The sequence below is a fragment of the Ascaphus truei genome, chromosome 11 (assembly GCF_040206685.1).
Source record: "Ascaphus truei isolate aAscTru1 chromosome 11, aAscTru1.hap1, whole genome shotgun sequence".
NCBI classification, from domain to species: domain Eukaryota; kingdom Metazoa; phylum Chordata; class Amphibia; order Anura; family Ascaphidae; genus Ascaphus; species Ascaphus truei.
The window spans coordinates 58,343,268-58,358,463 of NC_134493.1; the positions used below are offsets into that span (position 1 = coordinate 58,343,268).

The 15,196-nt window shown below is 52.6% G+C and overlaps 1 protein-coding gene across 4 annotated transcripts in view; it reads left to right on the forward strand.

Moving 5' to 3' along the window:
- The first annotated feature begins 4,875 nt into the window (after positions 1-4,875).
- Positions 4,876-15,196, forward strand: part of LOC142463613 (uncharacterized) — a 30,979-nt gene continuing 20,658 nt past the window's right edge. For 2 of the 4 annotated variants that reach the window (XM_075566572.1, XM_075566573.1), the window contains exon 1: positions 4,876-5,010. The gene's annotated coding sequence lies outside the window, so the exon portion shown is untranslated. Of the gene's footprint in view, positions 5,011-5,222; positions 5,303-15,196 lie in introns of those variants that run through there. The other 2 variants (XM_075566569.1, XM_075566570.1) reach the window with 2 other exon arrangements.

Below are 15,196 nucleotides of genomic sequence, written 5' to 3' on the forward strand. Positions count from 1 at the left end.
TGACTGCCTGACACTTGGGTGGGTGACTGCCTGACACTTGGGTGGGTGACTGCCTGACACTTGGGTGGGTGGGTGACTGCCTGACACTTGGATGGGTAGGTGACTGCCTGACACTTGGGTGGGTGACTGCATGACACTTTTGACTGCCTGACACTTGGCTGGGTTAGTGCCTGACACCTGGGTGGGTGGGTGACTGCCTGACACTTGGGTGGGTGACTGCCTGACACTTTGACTGCCTAACACTTGGGTGGGTGGGTGACTGCCTGACACTTGGGTGCGTGGGTGACTGCCTGACACTTGGGTGGGTGACTGCCTGACACTTGGGTGGGTGACTGCCTGACACTTGGGTGGGTGGGTGACTGCCTGACACTTGGATGGGTGGGTGACTGCCTGACACTTGGGTGGGTGACTGCATGACACTTTTGACTGCCTGACACTTGGCTGGGTTAGTGCCTGACACCTGGGTGGGTGGGTGACTGCCTGACACTTGGGTGGGTGGGTGACTGCCTGACACTTGGGTAGGTGGGTGACTGCCTGACACTTGGGTGGGTGGGTGACTGCCTGACACTTGGGTGGGTGGGTGGGTGACTGCCTGACACTTGGGTGGGTGACTGCCTGACACTTGGGTGGGTGGGTGGGTGGGTGACTGCCTGACACTTGGGTGCGTGGGTGACTGCCTGACACTTGGGTGCGTGGGTGACTGCCTGACACTTGGGTGGGTGACTGCCTGACACTTGGGTGGGTGACTGCCTGACACTTGGGTGGGTGGGTGACTGCCTGACACTTGGATGGGTGGGTGACTGCCTGACACTTGGGTGGGTGACTGCATGACACTTTTGACTGCCTGACACTTGGCTGGGTTAGTGCCTGACACCTGGGTGGGTGACTGCCTGACACTTGGGTGGGTGACTGCCTGACACTTTGACTGCCTAACACTTGGGTGGGTGACTGCCTGACACTTGGGTGGGTGGGTGACTGCCTGACACTTGGGTGGGTGACTGACACATTTGACTGATACGTGGGTGACTGGGTTGGTGTCTGTATACACACTGTCACTGATACACACAGACACTGGGAGGGAGCAGTCACACACACAGGGGGGGGGCAGTCACACACAGACTGGGAGGGGGGGCAGACACACACACACACACACACACACACACACACACACACACACACACACACACACACACACACACACACACACACACACACACACACACACACACAATGGGAGGGGGGCAGACACACACACACAGACTGGGAGGGAGCAGTCACACACAGACTGGGAGGGGGACAGTCACACACACACACACACACACACACACACACACACACACACACACACACACACACACACACACACACACACACACACACACACACACACACACACACACACACACACACACACACACACTGGGAGGGGGGCAGTCACACACACACAGATTGGGAGGGGGGCATTGACACATACACACACACACTGGGAGGGGGGCAGACACACACACTGGGAGGGACACACACAGGCGTCATGGGGCTTACCGGTGAGTGTAGTGCCACTGTACGGAGCCAGAAGTTGTGAGGCTTTTTTCCAGTCTGCCGGCAGTTTCAGTTGCCAGCTGAGAGCCTTCCTTCTGGTGAAACAAAACACACACACACACACACACACACACACACCACTCTTCAACTCACTACATACGCCCCCGATACTAAGCCCCGCACCTGGCATACCCCGATCTCCATCCAATCCCCTGCTTCTACTCTAAAGCCCCGCCCCCGGCATTCTGCTATTGGAAAAAAAAAATACTCACGGCCGCTGCATCCTCCTCATGCTGCCGCCCCCGCGCACCGCCGCTGCCTCGCGCACGGGACCAGTCACCAGGGGCAAAACCCGGGACATTTCCGGGATGGACCGTCACCCGGTACAGCCCAGAAAAAAACGGGACTGTCCCGGCAAAACCAGGACGAATGGTCACCCTACCCTGTCAGCCTTACACATTCACCTACCATTCAATGGAGCGTGATGTCCAGACTGACACTGGGGTGTAATATACCTGCACTAATTGGAAAATTGGTAGGGGCTCAGTAACTGCTATGTAAAGCAGATGAGCCAATTGTCTTTATTCATAGTCAGGTTCCCAGCAGTGACAGTCCTAGAGCCACACTCCCTTTTCAGAATGCCCTGTAGGCCCCATCCAACTCCTTTACCCCTAATGTTACCTATGGTAATACATTCTCCCCGTCCGCAGGGGTAGGGGAGACAGGCTCCCTGACTTCTGGGAGAGTGTCAGTTTCTATTCCCAGGGCGTGGCTTGTAACCTTGCCCCATAACAGGGCAGGTCTGATACTGACAGACATCACATCTGTTGCATGTGACCCAGCCAGTATCCTACCAGGGATGACACTCTCAGGTTGTTGCTAGGCCCGCCCCTGGATACAGTAACAATGCATCCAGGCTGCAGCAACAGGCTAGGCCTTATGCAAGAGCTTGTCCCTCACAGAGCCTGTAACCTAACAGGACTTATGCTGTGAGGGCCCAAAAGAAGGATAGCGGCCGGGGGGCTAGGCTACACCAGATATGGGTGAGGCGTCATCACATACTGTAAGAGAAGTAACCCTTTTAATACAGTTTACAGTAACTAACTTAAAGGTACAATCCCATAAAAATACATACAGTGCATGTGTGATCTCCGGAACAGAACACGCAGGTAAGTACAAGACGGCAGGTGGAAACTAGCCACGGCCATTTCACCCCCGAGATACGGTTTAGGGGTAAGGTTAGTGTTCTTAGGGTTAGGGGTTAAGGTTAGGATTTTTAGGGTTAAGGTGAGAGTTTTTAGGGTTAGGGGTTAAGGTTAGGATTTTTAGGGTTAAGGTGAGAGTTTTTAGGGTTAGGGGTTAAGGTTAGGATTTTTAGGGTTAAGGTGAGAGTTATTAGGGTTAGGGGTTAAGGTTAGGGTTTTAAGGGTTAGGGTTAAGGTGAGAGTTTTTAGGGTTAGGGGTAAAGGTGAGGGTTGTTAGGGGTTAAGGTGAGGGTTGTTAGGGTTAGGGGTAAAAGTGAGGGTTGTTAGGGGTTAAGGTGAGGGTTGTTAGGGGTTAAGGTGAGGGTTTTTAGGATTAGGGTTGTTGGGGTTAGGGTTAAGGGGTGGTAAGGTTAGGGTTAGGGGTAAAGGGGAGGGTTGCTAGGGTTAGGGGTTAAGGTGAGGTTTTTAGGGTTAGGGGTTAAGGTTAAGGTTTTTAGGGTTAGGGGTTAAGGTTAGGGTTTTTAGGGTTAGGGGTTAAGGTGAGGTTTTTAGGGTTAGGGGTTAAGGTTAGGGTTTTTAGGGTTAGGGGTTAAGGTGAGGGTTGTTAGGGTTAGGGGTTAAGGTGAGGGTTTAATGTTAAGATTACCTTCAACAGTCAAATGTCCAAGTGGTGAAAGCGCTTCGGCTAACTGTGCAAGACGCACGACATGTGTGATTACCGTGTTCAGTTTAATGAATAAACCTTGTGAGTAGGTGAGGTTCCTGTGTGCGTGTGTCTCTGGGGTTATGGGGTTAAACTGCTCGGGAACTATGACATGGAAACACCCAATGACGATAACATGTTTCCGTGTTTAACTCTTGAAGAGGACAAACCCTTCCCCTGCGAGCTTTGCATCTAGTTTCATGCAGGACATGCAGAAGCAGAAGATACGGCTGCCATGCGGCTGCTACTACTTATATTCGCTCCGACCTCGCTTCTTTTCAAAAGACACATTTCTTTCTACCAGCCCCATGTCTCCAACTCTATTCATATATCTCCATCTTCTTTACCCCTCAATAAAAAGCACCCCCACATCCTCTATTCACACCCTCTATCTACTCCTTCCTGCTGCTGGGGATCTCCCCTAAGCCTGAAGCCAGACATACACACCTGATCTCACCCACACCTCCCTGCCTCCCACTCTCACCCACGCCTCCCTGCTCTCACCCACCCCCCCCTGCCTCCCACTCTCACCCACGCCTCCCTGCTCTCACCCACCCCTCCCTGCCTCCCACTCTCACCCACGCCTTCCTGCACTCACCCACACCTCCCTGCTCTCACCCACGCCTCCCTGCTCTCACCCACCCCTCCCTGCTCTCACCCACGCCTCCCTGCTCTCACCCACCCCTCCCTGCACTCACCCACACCTCCCTGCTCTCACCCACGCCTCCCTGCTCTCACCCACCCCTCCCTGCCTCCCACTCTCACCCACGCCTTCCTGCACTCACCCCCCCTCCCTGCCTCCCACTCTCACCCACGCCTTCCTGCACTCACCCACACCTCCCTGCTCTCACCCACACCTCCCTGCTCTCACCCACGCCTCCCTGCTCTCACCCACGCCTTCCTGCACTCACCCCCCCTCCCTGCCTCCCACTCTCACCCACACCTTCCTGCACTCACCCACACCTCCCTGCACTCACCCCCCCTCCCTGCCACCTCTTCCCCTGTAACTGGTGTTAACCTTTTCATCTAACACTGACTAACCTTAAAACTCGCACCACAAATCCAGCATCCCAATAGCTGCCCTCATGGCTATTGTACCACCCACAGTCACTTATACCACCCATTGTGGCCAAGCACACCCATCTACAGCACTTATTCCCTCACCTGCTGTCTCTGTAAGTTTCCTCTCAAACCTCTTAGATTGTAAGCTCTTCGGGGCAGGGATTTCCTATCCCATTGTCTGATTTTTGCTGCACTTATTGTATTATTATAATTGCCCGTACTGTATTCTTTGTGAAGCGCTGAGTACACTTTTGGGTCTATATAAATAAAGACATACAATAGACATACGTGTGTTACTGTGCATGTGGTGTGTGTGCCTCAGGGGGCAGTGCTGTGCATGGGACAGTGAGGGTCTGCACTAGTTACGTGGTTTAACGATCAGATGTTCCTTTCACTTTCAGTTTGAGTGTGACACAGGATTAGAGTGTGCGCTTGGCATCGTGTCGGACAAAGAGCAGAGTCTGATCTTCTCGGGAGTCAGAAGGACCCTCATCTGAACAGGTACCGTCTACAACACCAGTTAGGGTTACCTTCTCAGTATTACGGTGTCTTAGGGAGACCCGAAGCAGCAAGAAAAGAAAGGGACAGGGGAGATAAGGGAGAGGAGAGGGGAGATAAGGGAGAGGAGAGGGGAGATAAGGGAGAGGAGAGGGCGTTGTGACGCTGTGTATGTTATCAGGAAATCCGGATCCTATGCAAGTTAAAGGACAAGCGCTTTATTCTCCGGCTGTTTGTGCGGTTCTTCAGCCTTTCAGTGAGTGAGGGGCCAGCAGCATATTGGGAAAGAAGACGTGTATGTATATACTGGTATTACCTCTCTGGGCGTGTATGTGTATACTGGTATTACCCCTCTCGGCGTGTATGTGTATACCGGTATTACCTCTCTGGGCATGTATGTGTATACCGGTATTACCTCTCTGGGCGTGTATGTGTATACCGGTATTACCTCTCTGGGTGTGTATGTGTATACCGGTATTACCCCTCTCGGCGTGTATGTGTATACCGATATTACCTCTCTGGGCGTGTATGTGTATACCGGTATTACCTCTCTGGGCGTGTATGTGTATACCGGTATTACCTCTCTGGGCGTGTATGTATATACCGGTATTACCTCTCTGGGCGTGTATGTGTATACCGGTATTACCTCTCTGGGCGTGTATGTGTATGCCGGTATTACCTCTCTGGGCGTGTATGTGTATGCCGGTATTACCTCTCTGGGCGTGTATGTGTATACCGGTATTACCTCTCTGGGCGTGTATGTGTATACCGGTATTACCTCTCTGGGCGTGTATGTGTATACCGGTATTACCTCTCTGGGCGTGTATGTGTATACCGGTATTACCTCTCTGGGCGTGTATGTGTATACCGGTATTACCTCTCTGGGCGTGTATGTGTATACCGGTATTACCTCTCTGGGCGTGTATGTGTATATCGGTATTACCTCTCTGGGCGTGTATGTGTATACCGGTATTACCTCTCTGGGCTTGTATGTGTATACCGGTATTACCTCTCTGGGTGTGTATGTGTATACCGGTATTACCTCTCTGGGCGTGTATGTGTATACCGGTATTACCTCTCTGGGCGTGTATGTGTATACCGGTATTACCTCTCTGGGCGTGTATGTGTATACCGTTATTACCTCTCTGGGCGTGTATGTGTATACCGGTATTACCTCTCTGGGCGTGTGTGTGTATACCGGTATTACCTCTCTGGGCGTGTATGTGTATACCGGTATTACCTCTCTGGGTGTGTATGTGTATACCGGTATTACCTCTCTGGGCGTGTATGTGTATACCGGTATTACCTCTCTGGGCGTGTATGTGTATACCGGTATTACCTCTCTGGGCGTGTATGTGTATACCGGTATTACCTCTCTGGGCGTGTATGTGTATACCGGTGTTACCTCTCTGGGCGTGTATGTGTATACCGGTATTACCTCTCTGGGCGTGTATGTGTATACCGGTATTACCTCTCTGGGTGTGTATGTGTATACAGGTATTACCTCTCTGGGCGTGTATGTGTATACCGGTATTACCTCTCTGGGCGTGTATGTGTATACCGGTATTACCTCTCTGTGCGTGTATGTGTATACCGGTATTACCTCTCTGCGCGTGTATGTGTATACCGGTATTACCTCTCTGGGCGTGTATGTGTATACCGGTATTACCTCTCTGGGCGTGTGTGTGTATACCGGTATTACCTCTCTGGGCGTGTGTGTATACCGGTATTACCTCTCTGGGCGTGTGTGTGTATACCGGTATTACCTCTCTGGGCGTGTGTGTATACCGGTATTACCTCTCTGGGCGTGTGTGTGTATACCGGTATTACCTCTCTGGGCGTGTGTGTGTATACCTGTATTACCTCTCTGGGTGTGTATGTGTATACCGGTATTACCTCTCTGGGTGTGTATGTGTATACCGGTATTACCTCTCTGGGCGTGTATGTGTATACCGGTATTACCTCTCTGGGCGTGTATGTGTATACCGGTATTACCTCTCTGGGCGTGTATGTGTATACCGGTGTTACCTCTCTGGGCGTGTATGTGTATACCGGTATTACCTCTCTGGGCGTGTATGTGTATACCGGTATTACCTCTCTGGGTGTGTATGTGTATACAGGTATTACCTCTCTGGGCGTGTATGTGTATACCGGTATTACCTCTCTGGGCGTGTATGTGTATACCGGTATTACCTCTCTGTGCGTGTATGTGTATACCGGTATTACCTCTCTGCGCGTGTATGTGTATACCGGTATTACCTCTCTGCGCGTGTATGTGTATACCGGTATTACCTCTCTTGGCGTGTATGTGTATACCGGTATTACCTCTCTGGGCGTGTATGTGTATACCGGTATTACCTCTCTGGGCGTGTATGTGTATACCGGTATTACCTCTCTGTGCGTGTATGTGTATACCGGTATTACCTCTCTGGGCGTGTATGTGTATACCGGTATTACCTCTCTGGGCTTGTATGTGTATACCGGTATTACCTCTCTGGGCGTGTATGTGTATACCGGTATTACCTCTCTGGGCGTGTATGTGTATACCGGTATTACCTCTCTGGGCGTGTATGTGTATACCGGTATTACCTCTCTGGGCATGTATGTGTATACCGGTATTACCTCTCTGGGCGTGTGTGTGTATACCGGTATTACCTCTCTGGGTGTGTATGTGTATACCGGTATTACCTCTCTGTGCGTGTATGTGTATACCGGTATTACCTCTCTGGGCGTGTATGTGTATACCGGTATTACCTCTCTGGGCGTGTACGTGTATACCGGTATTACCTCTCTGGGTGTGTATGTGTATACCGGTATTACCTCTCTGGGCGTGTATGTGTATACCGGTATTACCTCTCTGGGCGTGTATGTGTATACCGGTGTTACCTCTCTGGGCGTGTACGTGTATACCGGTATTACCTCTCTGGGTGTGTATGTGTATACCGGTATTACCTCTCTGGGCGTGTATGTGTATACCGGTATTACCTCTCTGGGCGTGTATGTGTATACCGGTGTTACCTCTCTGGGCGTGTACTGTATGTGTATACCGGTATTACCTCTCTGGGTGTGTATGTGTATACCGGTTTTACCTCTCTGGGCGTGTATGTGTATACCGGTATTACCTCTCTGGGCGTGTATGTGTATACCGGTGTTACCTCTCTGGACGTGTATGTGTATACCGGTGTTACCTCTCTGGCCGTGTACGTGTATACCGGTATTACCTCTCTGGGTGTGTATTTGTATACCGGTATTACCTCTCTGGGTGTGTATGTGTATACCGGTATTACCTCTCTGGGCGTGTATGTGTATACCGGTATTACCTCTCTGGGTGTGTATGTGTATACCGGTATTACCTCTCTGGGCGTGTATGTGTATACCGGTATTACCTCTCTGGGCGTATATGAGTATACCGGTATTACCTCTCTGGGCGTGTATGTGTATACCGGTATTACCTCTCTGGGCGTGTATGTATATACCGGTATTACCTCTCTGGGTGTGTATGTGTATACCGGTATTACCTCTCTGGGCGTGTATGTGTATACCGGTATTACCTCTCTGGGCGTATATGAGTATACCGGTATTACCTCTCTGGACGTGTATGTGTATACCGGTATTACCTCTCTGGGCGTGTATGTGTATACCGGTATTACCTCTCTGGGCATGTACGTGCATACCGGTATTACCTCTCTGGGCGTGTATGTGTATACCGGTATTACCTCTCTGGGTGTGTATGTGTATACCGGTATTACCTCTCTGCGCATGCATGTGTATACTGGTATTACCTCTCTGGGCGTGTATGTATATACCGGTATTACCTCTCTGGGCGTGTATGAGTATACCAGTGTAACGGTTTTTCTGGCCCGGCCTGACCCACCCAATCTCACATTGGCCCCTGTGGTCTAACCGGACCCCATTACAGTGTAGATATGCCTGATGGTGCACCTGTTGGCTACAGGACTCCTGAGTCTCCCGCATGATGGTGTGTGGGGAGGACCCGTCCAGACAGGCAGCTGAGGTAGTGTGCTGAGTCTCACCTAGTTCCAGTGCAGCGCCTCCACCTCACCAGGGTCCCTGCGTCCGCAAGGGGATGATCCTGGCGAGGAACTCCTCCGTGGTGCTCCTCTCTGTACACTCATTCCAGATAGATACACGAGAGGGTTTCTGGCTGAACTCATCTTTATTGACTCGGCAGGGCAGCTGCCCTCCACATGTAGTATCTTCAGCCGCTCATCTCGCCAGTGCTCCCTTTAGATAGGTATATCACCTAGATCAGGGATTCACTATTCCCGCAGGAATCACTGTCCTGTGCCAGGTCCCTGGACACAGCCTCCCATGGAGTTACTATATCATAACTGACAGAACTCTTCCTCAACTGGACTTGAACTAGACAGCAACTCAGGTAGAACTTTCCAGCAACTAACTTTGCAACACAGTGCTGTGCCTTATGTAAGCTTCTGAGGCTGACACACCTCTGACATCACTAACCATGGAATCAGAGCATGTGACCAGTCCCAGCCATACACAGAGCACCCCACCAGGGTGTGAGGGAAAACCTCCATGATTACTGCTGGCATGCCCACACTTACCAGGCCTTACTGCCAGCAGGAGAGATGACTGTAGGCATTTTACATGACCGCTACATTCTCCCCCTGGTGAATCCCATCGACCTCGCTGGGACCTAAATTTAGATACCTCTTGCCAGGAAGCACTGCAACAGAAACATAATTAGGTTAACATCCATACAAATTTTCAGCATATTGTAAACATGACTTCAGTACATTCCGCCAAGCCCGCCCCGACCAGCAGCCACGAACCCGCGTAATGTCTCAGTACCCCCTTAATAATAGTGATCTGGGTCAGGTTTCCTCACTTCCCGGTTACCCATATCCAGGACCGTGACATAGTAATGCCTAGGCGATCCTCTCTCTGGCATATAGGTCACCCTATGTTTGTGAACATTTCTCCCTATGCTCCACACTCGCATCAGGGTGTCTATCCTTTCTTCCGCCTTCTTACCTACAATGGCGCTCCCCCTATTGACTAAATACAGCTCTATAGTCTCTTGGAGCCACTTTTCCCTATTGTCCTCAATTTCATCCATCAGGGGCTCCGGAACATAGGGATACTCCAACCCATGGGATTTTTTATACTTGACTATTATAGCCCTCTCCGCCCTACTGACCCTGATCAGATCAGCACTACCTGCCCTTCCAGGTAACACCCATGATAGGGGCTCATCAGAATCTACTGGGTCTGACAGAGTGTCAGGACCCATGGGCGCTATGTCTCTACGCTCCAGTTGGAACCACCTCTCCTGTAATTCCCTATCCCTCTGCTCGGGTGTAAACTCTCCCTCCCTCCACCAGAAATCCACCACGTCCTCCCGCCGGATGAGGAACCGAGTACGGTCCATCCATGCGGAGTACCCCTCAAATAGTGGAGCCCACCACCGGGTCTCCTTAAAGGGATTAGGCCCTGGTTCCCGGTCGTCGTCAAATGAAAATACCCCTGACGACCTTGTGGATCGCGAGTTGAACCACCTCGAGGACCCCGGAGCCTTTACTGCCGGTTGGGGTGCTGTATCCGCCACCCTCAATTCTCCCCCTCCCCGTGAATCAACTTCCGTAGCTCCACTGAGCTGCCTCTCCCCAGTCCGTTTTTCCTCCCCCCCCAAAGGTATGTCCACAAGTTCCAAGCTGGGCGGTGAACCCGGTGACCGTGTGATAGGGGTAGGGGCATTAGCTAGGGCATGGGGTTGGGTATAGGGGCACGGATCGGGACCCCACGGGGTTACGACCCGCTCTTGACTGTCCGTGGACCGGTCCAAGGATGATGTCTCACCCTCCTCAGTCCTGAGATCGTCTCTCCAATTTCTGGGCAATACGAGCGGTCGGGGACCTTCCCCCAATCGCCGAAGCGTCGCTGCTTCCCCTTCCTGGGTTCCGCCGCCGCCACCGGAAGTGACGTCCTCCCCGGAACCGGAAGCGTCGCCATCTTGCGTGGGACCCCCATGCGGGATCTCTTCTTCCACGACGACATCCGGTTGCTCCGCCGTCGCCACCGGAAGTGATGCCGTCCCTCCACGTGCGCCTGAGGCCTGGCGCGGCCCTTCCAGCTCTATGCCGTCTGCTGCAACCAGGTAAGTAATAGCACTGCTTGGCTTACCCGTCCGCAGGGGTGTAGGCGTCTCTCTCCCATCTCCGCCAGGTCCTGGGATGGCGGGACTCCGTCGGTCGGATCGCCGATCTGCGGGGGACGTCCTGCCACTCACCCCACGGGGTGTCGTTCTTCCCGTCTGTCTTTTCCGCTCCGTTTTCGCTACCGCCAGCTCACGGAGGTCCTCATCAGAGTAGTCCCCTCGCCCCGACCTAGGGGTCTCGGGGCGGGGTGAAAGTCTCTTTGCCCCTGTCGCGGGGTTTAATCCAGCCGCCTCAATGGCCAGTGACCCAGCCGACTTGACCGGCTCCAGTCCCCTGTCTCCGGGACTCGCGCGGTTGATCCACAGCGCGCCCGGGGACTCAGAAGAGCGCCGTGTCACATCCACCGGGGGGTCAGCAGGCTGTATTGGGATGAACGTGGGCATAGGCTACAGATACAAAGTCCCGCAATGAGGGCAACGTGCCGCCGTGTTGACCGTGCCTCCGGGCAGCCCGCATTGTAGGCAGAGCCCGACCACCGTCTCAGTATTGGCCACCCTCACCACCAGCACCCCGCCGGGCACTGAGTAGGGCTGGGTGGAGACCATAGTGCCCACAGTGGAGGAGCAGGCCATTCTTTGTACAGGAGTCACTTCCTGTATAGGTCTCTCCTTCTCTGTGGTTCCTCGCAACTGACTGGTGGAAGTTGCTGGATCCGCCACTCCCTGCTTCGGCTCCTCCCTTCTCTGACAGAGTTGGAACCCGCCCCCAGGGGTTGCAATAATGGGCGGGTCCCACAGGGGAATATCATGCCCCTTAATTAAGGCCGCACCTCTCTCAGTCCTGGTGGGCGCGGTCTGCGTTTTCGCGCCAATTTCCGCACAAGGGTGGGGGTCTTTTCCCGCGGCTAGTTCCCGCCTTCTCCTGGCAGCCGCCCTCTGTGCAAGATAACCATCCTTTTTGCACGGCTCTTCCACGGCCGGAACTACTTTTTGTAGTGGCGCCGTCTGGATATCAGTCCCTGGGCCCAGTGGGTGCATTCCCACAGGCCATAGTTGAAAGTCACTCCCCCTGGTAGAAATCAGGGGAGGGTCCCATAGACTAAGCGGTTGACTCAGCACAGGGGCTGAGTTAGTCACTGTCCATCCCGGCGCAGCCATAGCTTTCGCGCCATGCCCCCCATCAGGGCGGGGTTCTGCTGTTCGCGCCATTCCCGGCCAGCTTTTTGCAAGTCCTGCACCAGCCACATTTTCTATGACTGTCCCATGCGGTGTCCCTAGCAAGCGGGAACCGCCATTTTGGTTGACTTTTACACCCAAAAAGTCCATTTGTTTGCTTTCCTCACGGGGTTCTCCCCCAATTATTACAATTTCCTCACACTCTTCAAGGGTGGCCCCTCGCTGTCCCAGACAGGATAAAAACGGGGCAGCCACGGCCTTCGCTCCGCTCCAGAGCAGATTCGTTAATGATAATTCAGCGACAGTCTGCTCTTCAGTGGGTTGCACGCCACGGGTGCCCTCCCCATCAGCCTCTGTCCGCCATTTTACGTTCTCCGCGCCACACGGATCCTCCACTCTCTCATAACAGTTGTCGTACATGAGGCTCCACTCTGCGGGGCAGCCACCACACCGGTACAATAAAGATTAGCTCAGATGCACCACCACATGTGTACCTTATCTAGGTGTGACCCAGTGTTGCACTACCTCAGGCTAGGCTCACTCTCTCAGTGTCTGCTGTGACTCCTTCCTCCCAGTCTGTGCTCCCTACGGTGAGTGTCTGGAATGGGCTAGGTACTCTGGCTGGCTCTGCCATGCAGTACTTGGGGCGTCTACCTGTCTTGGTCAGCCTAGCGCAGACCCTCTCCAGGACTCCTGACCAAGTTAACAGGCTATCCCTTCTGGCATCCTACCAACTAGCACTGCCTCAAGGTGACTCGGTCAGCTATAACCCGGCTCCAGACCCCTCACTCCTTTCAGGCCCCTAGGTTGTCCCTGCGAACTGACAATATCCCGTCAGCCCCCTGACCACCCCTAGGTCCGTCCCTACGCAGCACAAAGTGGCAGCAGACACTTCTCCCTGTTTCCAAGTGACCTAGCTAAAAGCCTGTCCTGATGACAGATCTGATCTCAGCAGCTCGCCTCCAAATGTAACGGTTTTTCTGGCCCGGCCTGACCCACCCAATCTCACATTGGCCCCTGTGGTCTAACCGGACCCCATTACAGTGTAGATATGCCTGATGGTGCACCTGTTGGCTACAGGACTCCTGAGTCTCCCGCATGATGGTGTGTGGGGAGGACCCGTCCAGACAGGCAGCTGAGGTAGTGTGCTGAGTCTCACCTAGTTCCAGTGCAGCGCCTCCACCTCACCAGGGTCCCTGCGTCCGCAAGGGGATGATCCTGGCGAGGAACTCCTCCGTGGTGCTCCTCTCTGTACACTCATTCCAGATAGATACACGAGAGGGTTTCTGGCTGAACTCATCTTTATTGACACGGCAGGGCAGCTGCCCTCCACAAGGAGTATCTTCAGCCGCTCATCTCGCCAGTGCTCCCTTTAGATAGGTATATCACCTAGATCAGGGATTCACTATTCCCGCAGGAATCACTGTCCTGTGCCAGGTCCCTGGACACAGCCTCCCATGGAGTTACTATATCATAACTGACAGAACTCTTCCTCAACTGGACTTGAACTAGACAGCAACTCAGGTAGAACTTTCCAGCAATTCTCTTTAGAACACAGTGCTGTGCCTTATGTAAGCTTCTGAGGCTGACACACCTCTGACATCACTAACCATGGAGTCAGAGCATGTGACCAGTCCCAGCCATACACAGAGCACCCCACCAGGGTGTGAGGGAAAACCTCCATGATTACTGCTGGCATGCCCACACTTACCAGGCCTTACTGCCAGCAGGAGAGATGACTGTAGGCATTTTACATGACCGCTACACCAGTATTACCTCTCTAGGCGTGTATGCGTATACCGGTATTACCTCTCTGGGCGTGTATGTGTATACCGGTATTACCTCTCTGGGTGTGTATGTGTATATACCGGTATTACCTCTCTGGGCGTGTATGTGTATACCGGTATTACCTCTCTGGGTGTGTATGTGTATATACCGGTATTACCTCTCTGTGCGTGTATGTGTATACCGGTATTACCTCTCTGGGCGTGTATGTGTATACCGGTATTACCTCTCTGGGTGTGTATGTGTATATACCGGTATTACCTCTCTGTGCGTGTATGTGTATACCGGTATTACCTCTCTGGGCGTGTATGTGTATACCGGTATTACTTCTCTGGGCGTGTATGTGTATATCGGTATTACCTCTCTGGGCGTGTATGTGTATACCGGTATTACCTCTCTGGGCGTGTATGTGTATACCGGTATTACCTCTCTGGGCGTGTATGTGTATACCGGTATTACCTCTCTGGGCGTGTATGTGTATACCGGTATTACCTCTCTGTGCGTGTATGTGTATACCGGTATTACCTCTCTGGGCGTGTATGTGTATACCGGTATTACCTCTCTGGGTGTGTATGTGTATATACCGGTATTACCTCTCTGTGCGTGTATGTGTATACCGGTATTACCTCTCTGGGCGTGTATGTGTATACCGGTATTACTTCTCTGGGCGTGTATGTGTATATCGGTATTACCTCTCTGGGCGTGTATGTGTATACCGGTATTACCTCTCTGGGCGTGTATGTGTATACCGGTATTACCTCTCTGGGCGTGTATGTGTATACCGGTATTACCTCTCTGGGCGTGTATGTGTATACCGGTATTACCTCTCTGGGCGTGTATGTGTATACCGGTATTACCTCTCTGGGCGTGTATGTATATACCGGTATTACCTCTCTGGGCGTGTATGTGTATACCGGTATTACCTCTCTGGGCGTGTATGTATATACCGGTATTACCTCTCTGGGCGTGTATGTGTATACCAGTATTACCTCTCTGGGCGTGTAGGTGTATACCGGTATTACCTCTCTGGGCGTGTATGTGTATACCAGTATTACCTCTCTAGGCGTGTATGTGTATACCAGTATTACC